At 36.0% G+C, this 7937-nt stretch overlaps 1 pseudogene; it reads left to right on the plus strand.

Annotated features, from left to right (window-relative positions):
* Positions 1 to 1234: 1234 nt before the first annotated feature.
* Positions 1235 to 7919, plus strand: LOC130568309 (H-2 class II histocompatibility antigen, A-B alpha chain-like; annotated as a pseudogene).
* The last annotated feature ends 18 nt before the right edge of the window (positions 7920 to 7937 follow it).

The following is a 7937-nucleotide window of genomic DNA, read 5'->3' on the forward strand; positions in this document are numbered from 1 at the left end:
CGATAATGCGTGATAGTGGGAGACTTAACAGCTTTAACAACCGTCTCAGACTCTCCCGAATGTAATTATAAAGCTCCTCCACAAACATAGATTTATTTTATAAGCGCCAAAGATGTATGCCTAGAGGTGACCTGACATTGTATTATAATATGAACTACCTCTCAGGCAACGTTAAATAACTTGTTTTTTACTTGTCAATTTACTTTTCATTTTCATGTTCTGTTCTGCGCTTTGGGGAGTTTCTTTGCTCGATCCATTTGGTCATTTGACTGTCAAAGAGTGATTAGTTGACATAATTATATATTTATTGAACTCGTTTAAAATGCTAGACAAAAGTGAAACTAAAACGTTTTAGATAATGACTTTTTCGTTATATATTTATAACGTTTTATTTAAAAAAACGTTAAATAATATTTTGGCACAATGGTGCCCCCACTTGTGCGGCGCCCCTATGCACCGCATATACTGCATACCCCATTTTTGCGCCCCTGACTCTAGCACATGCACGTCAGGACACCAGATTTATCCAACCTCTGCAGACACTACATGACCCTGAAGAGCAATAGATGGACATTGAGTCACATACTGTGTAACTCAAGAGATATTAAAGCAAGACCAAAATGTCAGAGATGCTTGTAATGCAAAATATGAATGAAAAAGAATTGTGGATATTGAAGGATTGTTAAAAATATGAATATTCTGTTAGTTACTTTATCTGAACAAACATATTTCAATAAAGACAATAGTATGATGTCGAGTTTGCACAGCTGTAAATAACAACTTTTCATGTATTGTGAATACACTGAAATACTCCTGCAAATACAAGGACACAAAGGTAAGTGACAAAACATCAAATGAAATTTAATTTATAAAGCACAGCAGTTGACCTCTGTGATGTATAGCAATACTAAAGCATGCACCAAAAACTTGCATGTTTTAAAGGGACAGTTCACCCAAAAATGAAAATTCTGTCATCATTTACTCACCCTCAGATTGTGCCAAACCTGTTTACATGTCTTTGTTCTGATGAACACAGAGACAGATATTTAGAAGAATGTCAGTAACCAAACAGATCTCATCCCCCATTTATTGCCACAGTAGGGAAAATAAATACTATGGGAGTCAATAGGGGATAACAGCTGCTTGGTTACTGACATTCTTCCAAATATCTTCTTTAGTGTTTAGCAGAACAAAGAAATGCATACAGGTTTGCAATAATTTGAGGGTGAGTAAATGATGACAGAATTTTCGTTTTTGGGTGAACTGTCCCTTTAAAACTTTGAAAACATAAGGTAAAATGTTCAAATTGATTTAGTACTACACCAGCAACCAGTGCAAGCAGTACAGGGGTGATATGATCAAATTTTCTGGAGCCAGTGAGAATCCTGGCAGCTGCATTTTTAACAGATTGAAGAATTAATATTAGATTGACTTAGACTATTTCAATATAAAGAGAAATGCCTTAGTCAAGCCAAGAAGACACAAATGCATGCATGCATCACTCTCTCAAACCCTGCAAAGGTTACAAAACTCTTAGCTTTAAAAGCATGAGGAACAGATTATTATCCTGATAAAAACAATTCAAAACAAGAAAACAGAAATGAGGAAGTAGCACAACACAAAAGGACTGGATTCTGACCAGACTGATACTGTCTTTGTGTGATAAACACTCCTGTCTTGTTTAAATTCAGAGTTTGCTCACTGTCAGAAAATACTGTACCTCTACTGTCGTTGGGTTGGTAAAGTTTCTCTTTTGTATAAATATACATTTGTCAGTGCTATATGTCTTTATAAAGTATATGTCATTTTATTCTAAAAGTTATATTAATATTATATTTACTATTTTTAGACACTAGTGCATGCTTAGAAGTATTTGGTTCAGTAAAGTATTTTAAGTAATTATGTTAACAAAACTAAATTCCATTATGCAGAAAAAAAATGCCAGAGGTGAAAAAAATCTGTACCCAGAGACCATTATGTCACACAATCACAGCACAGCCTATTGGTTGAAAAAAGGCATTTATCTGTGCAGAAGGCTTTGCTCTTTCTCATGAAATTGCTATGGAGATAACACGTTCTGGCTGTGCTCATGCATTAAAATGGAAGGACTTTCAATAATTACACTCATCATTGCCTGTGTCTTAAACATTGAGGCCCAAAGTAAGTGAGATCATAAATTCATGTTTTATCATACAGTATATACTCTTTGGAAGGTTTAAAAGTACTGAGAGTTGATTTGAATAACAGATAAAATTATTTAGCTTGAACATATCAATTAAAGTGCCAGACTGCCAGTAAAATTAAACTTAATTAATTTATTATTACATTTTTCATCTATTTTCTTTTTTCGCGGAGCACATGGGACATACCTTTTTTGACAGTTCTACACTGCTCGGTCTCTACGTTTGGGTGCCCCGCCCCCCTTGTTATCCACTCATCACTGCACACCAGTTTCTACTTCTGCTAATCACACCCCACTGGTTTCCACTCTGCTAATCTCCTCTCTCCCTTCTTATTCTTACAGAATTCCTAGGTTCCTTGTCAGTCCGTTAGTTTTTCTAGTTCTCCTGACTACTGGTCTTGTCTATTTCTAGTCTAGTCTAGTCTAGTCTAGTCGAGTCAAGTCAAGTCTTGTCTTGTCTTGTCTTGTCCAGTTAGATTCTTGGCTAACTTGTGCTGTCTGTCTAGGCTCCAGTCCCTTTTGCACCCTGCTTGGTGTCCCATTCTCACGCAGATCGTTGCGCCGGTGACCTTGGTTTTCCCTGCTGGTTAACGATTGAAGGATCTTCACCCTTTGAGGATCCATCTCCTCCGGGGTTGTTCAAACGGATTTACCAGATTCTCCCTTCGGGGTAGTTCCAGTGGATTACCAGTTCCCCTCCACAGGGGCTTGTGTTACTGAACTTCTCGTGACTCTCTCCGTGAGTTGGGCCCTACGGCCTCACCCAGACTTTTGTGTTTTCCCTTGCCATTTCCCCGGCCGAGCGCTCGAGCCCATTCCCCTGTTGACTACTGTTTGCTATTATTCTGTTGTCTGCCATTAAAGCTTTTTGTGACCCTGCATTTGACTCCCGTCCTTCTGGCGTGACACTTTCACCTAAACTTAATAATATAAATTAAATTTTAATTTAAAAATATAAATAAGTATTTTATTTATTAATGATAAAAACATGTCCCATTCACCCAACTGAGTGAGTTTTCATAGAACATTTTCCTCTCTCAATTTTGTCTCTTTAAATTGAAACTAATTCCGGAATCTTTCATCTTTTAAAGCCTTTAACTTAGGCTATCATGAATATGGCCAGATTGAAGCATGCGGAGACAGAAGAGATCAAGATGATTTCCTCATCATTTACAATAATGAACTAGCTGCATATGTGGATTACAGAGAAAAGAAAGACGTTCTCACTATACCTGATTTCATTGGCCCAGTTCAGCATTACTTAATGTACTGGGAAGCGGTAAAAGCTTTATCTGCTTGCAGAGAGGCAGGTGAAAAGTTTAAAGAAGTGTATCCAAATTTACCAGAACACCTTGGTAAGTAAACCAACAATAAAAAAAATTGTATTAGTGTTAACCATATTGTAAACATTTTAGTTGAAATTAATTGAACAACATATTGAAATGATGGACGGTTTGTATCTCCCAGAACCCCCCTGGACTTCAATTTTTGTCAAAGATGATGCAGAGTTGAACATTAAAAACACGCTGATCTGTCATGTGACTGGATTCTTCCCTCCACCTGTCACAATCTCATGGACCAAGAACAATCTGAACGTGACAGATAGTGCAACTCTCAGCCGATATAACCCAAATAAAGATGGAAGCATGAATGTGTTTTCTCGACTGAGTTTCACACCACTGGAGGGAGACGTCTACAGCTGCACTGTGGAGCACAAAGCTCTTCAACAACCACAGACAAGAATATGGGGTGAGTATGTCTTTAAATCACATAAAATGGCTTTAAAATCCACATGAGAAATTTTACAATTTATTTACATGTATCTTCCACAGAAATAGAGATAAATGAGTCCAGTAATGGTCCATTGGTGTTCTGTGGAGTTGGACTGGGTTTTGGGCTTCTGGGATTGGCTGCTGGGGGTTTCTTTATTGTCAAAGGAAGCAAATCACCTGAGTTCTGATGTGTGGTTCTCATGTGAAAACAATAAACAACTCAACAGAGAATATCATATCGTTTGGCAGGTGGAAATACAAGGCATTCAATTTGCCATGTAAAATCTGTTAACTCTAATGTCTGTTCAAGTATTCGGTATAGGCTATAGGTAAAATTGACCTTATAAAATAGAAGATGCAATAATCTGACAATAGGAGTCTTCATTTAATTGTTAATTGTGATATGAATTACATTTATCAATATATTAATGTTTTTTTACAGTAGTGGACAAGTGTTCTAGTAGATCCCAAGTGAGAGTGTAGTACCTATTTCTAATGGGACACACTTAGCAAGTGCAAACATTTAATCAATGTGGTGTTTCTAATTATGTAATAAAAAGCAGTTTTACAAACTATATCTGGAGTTTCACCAATAAAATGTGCAACACTTTACGTTTTCCTACGAAATTATTTGTAATATCTGATTACATAGTCAAGTCAAGTCAGTTTTATTTTTATTGTATCAAAGCAGCTGTACAAAAAACCCCACGGGTAATACTTTATTTTACGGTGCCCTTGTTACACGTTACATGTATTTACTATAGTATTTACTATACATTATGCATAATGACATGTAACTACCCCTAAACCACACCATAACCCTATAGTAAGTACATGCAGTTCATTATTATTACCAAGTACTTAAATGTATAATTACACTGTAACATGGGCACTGTAAAATAAAGTGTAACCAAAACACGTTAACCAAACATAGAATAAATAAAGATATAAGATTAAAAAGTAGTAGTAGATCCGGGCAAAAAGCATTGCAAAAAGTCTCATGATTTATAACCAGAACGTGATGCATGATGGGATACACTTAGCCTTGAATATCGCTCTGAAGCGGTAGTCATAATAGCGTGGGTTTCGTCAGAGCTCTGGGTTTAGTGTGCGTTTAAGACATGGGATGAGGGGACAGACTTGCACTCTTATTCCCTGTCGCGTGCACGCGCTCTCAAGTGGCCAAGTAAGCAAGTGGGGGTATTTGGACAAAGCCCGTCTAACCTTGCTAGGTTTAGCTCATTGATAACGCAGACATCGTGGCATTTTTTATACAACACTACCATCTAGTGGTAAATATAGGCTACTGAAGCAGTAGGCTGCATTTAAAAATGTACGTCGTTGCTACACTGAATATTGAAAATTAAATATATAGACAATGTAACCAACAGCGTTTGATTGGGTGTTTACTTTTTTAAGAATATAACATTTAACACACCGATGTGTGCCATTCATAGGTGCCATTTATAGCTAGACACAAATTAGCATATTCAGTCATTTTAATGGGAGTCAATTTGATGGGATTTTCTTTTGTTCAGTAAAGATTCTGTATTTTTGGTTAATTATGTTAGTCAAAGGTAATTATGTCAGTAAAAGGAAGTTTCATCATTTGGAACAAATGGAATTGAATTTCAGAAGGTCAAAAAAAATCTGCGTATACAGTAGTTTCCCTGGAGACAAATGTGTCACAGAGTTACAACACAGCCTATTGGTTGATTGGAGAAAAGCGAACGGAAGGGTTTGTTGTTTCTCATGAAACATTGAGACATTATATTACATGTTCTGGCTGTCCTCATATACTTTAAAATGGATGGACTTTTAATAACTACACTCATCGTTGCCAGTGTCTGTTACATTGAAGCCCAAAGTAAGTGAGATCATACATTCATGTTAAATATGGAAATGTCTTTATTTGATCTAGAACTTGAGTGCTAATCTGAATCACAGATAAAGTTAGCCCTTACTTGAACATTTGTTAAATTAGCACTACACATCATCACGTGTTGCTTTTTATATAGTACTGTAAATAAGAGAATCTTTCATCTTTGAAAAAAACATCTTAATTGTACAGTAGGCTATCATGAATATGGAATGGTTGAAACATGCGGAGACAGATTGGATCTAGACGATTTCCTCGTCACATATGATGATGAACTAGTGGCACATGTGGACTACGAACAGAAGAAAGACGTTCTCACAATACCCGATTTCATTACTCCCATTCAGTATCCCTCACTCTATGGGGATGCGCTAAGAGCTTTAGCTATTTGCAAAGAAGTGACTGACGTGTTGAAAGGGGTGTATGCCAATTCGTCAGAGATACTTGGTAAGTAATTTCAGTAAACTAACCTATAAACTATAATAAGGTTTCATTTGTGGATATACAATCTGCTGTATTTTTTTATTTAAGTTACATTTTTATTTAATTGTTAGGCCTATATATTTTTAAAATGTAACAGTTGTCTCTGTTAACACTATGAAATAAGATGACTCAACAAATAATCTCTTTTTGCATTCACTAATATTAACAAAAAGTAAAAACGATGTTTATGTTATATGCATTATTGTAAACATCTTAGTAGACAATGTGAACAACAATCATATGGGAATCATTGGGTGGCTTCTTTCTCTTCTAGAACCCCCCTGGAGCTCAATTTATTCCAAAGTGATGCAGAGATTAATGTTAAAAACACGCTGATCTGTCATGTGACTGAATTCTTCCCTCCACCGGTCACAATCTCATGGACCAAGAACAATCTGAACGTGACAGATAGTGCAACTCTCAGCCGATATCAGCCCAATAAAGATGGAAGCATGAACGTGTTTTCTCGACTGAGTTTCACACCAGTGGAGGGAGACGTCTACAGCTGCACTGTGGAGCACAAAGCTCTTCAACAACCACAGACAAGAATATGGGGTGAGTATGTCTTTAAATCACATAAATGACTTTTTAAATGTACAGTATATTATACATTTCTCAAATTGTACGTGTGTGTCTGTGTGTGTTTTTGCAGAGGTAGAGACAAAAACGACCATTAATGTTCATAGTCGAGTGGTATTCTGCGGAGTTGGACTGGGTTTTGGCTTGCTGGGATTAACTGCTGGAGTTTTCTTTATTATTAAAGGAAGCAACTGCAACTAAACAACTGGGACACTAAAATTCACTTTGTGTATGAGTTCTGGTGTGTGGTTCTCATGTGAAATTGGGATTTTTTTGAATGTTGATTTTTTATGTTGTTCTTCGTGTTGATTTAAGAGAAAACACACTTTAAACAACCCAGCAGAGAATATCGTATCATTCTGCAGGGGGAATACAAGGCCTTAAACCTCAACAATAAAATTCTAATGTCTAATGTATTAACCTGTTCATGTATTAGGTAAGAATTGATAATGGCATCTAAAAATGCTGGGTTATTTTCAACCCAACCCAACATTGGGCCAAAAAGGGACAAACTCAACGGCTGGGTTGTAAATAAAAAAATGCTGGATTGTTTCGATCATTTTGGGGAAAACTTTGCTGGGTTAATTTAACCCCGGATGGGTTCATCCCTTTTTACCCAGAGCTGGGTTGAAAATAACCCAGCATTTTTTTAGAGTGTAGTAACTGCAATAATAGGACAATACTTGCAATAAGGTTTTAAAATTGAGTCTTGGATGAAATTCAATTTTTTATTTTTGATACAAATTTGAGCCATAATATAAGCTATAGATGTACTGCTATATAAATTGTATTAAATAAATAAATATATTGAAAAGATTTTGTTTTATTATACCATGGCAATATATTTTTGTTCCATTATATATTTTATATTTTGGATTTTGTTGATTAGAATTTAGGAAAGTCATTAAAAACTCGCTATCATATAAACAATGAGAGCTTGGAGGTGGTGGGAAAGTTTTTGGCAAGAACAGAAATATTCTGCTTTTTAGTGGGATAAACTCAAAAGTGTTTAAATAAATGAACAATACAGTTATTAAGAGTG

The sequence above is a fragment of the Triplophysa rosa genome, linkage group LG17, assembly GCF_024868665.1.
Source record: "Triplophysa rosa linkage group LG17, Trosa_1v2, whole genome shotgun sequence".
Lineage (NCBI taxonomy): Eukaryota > Metazoa > Chordata > Actinopteri > Cypriniformes > Nemacheilidae > Triplophysa > Triplophysa rosa.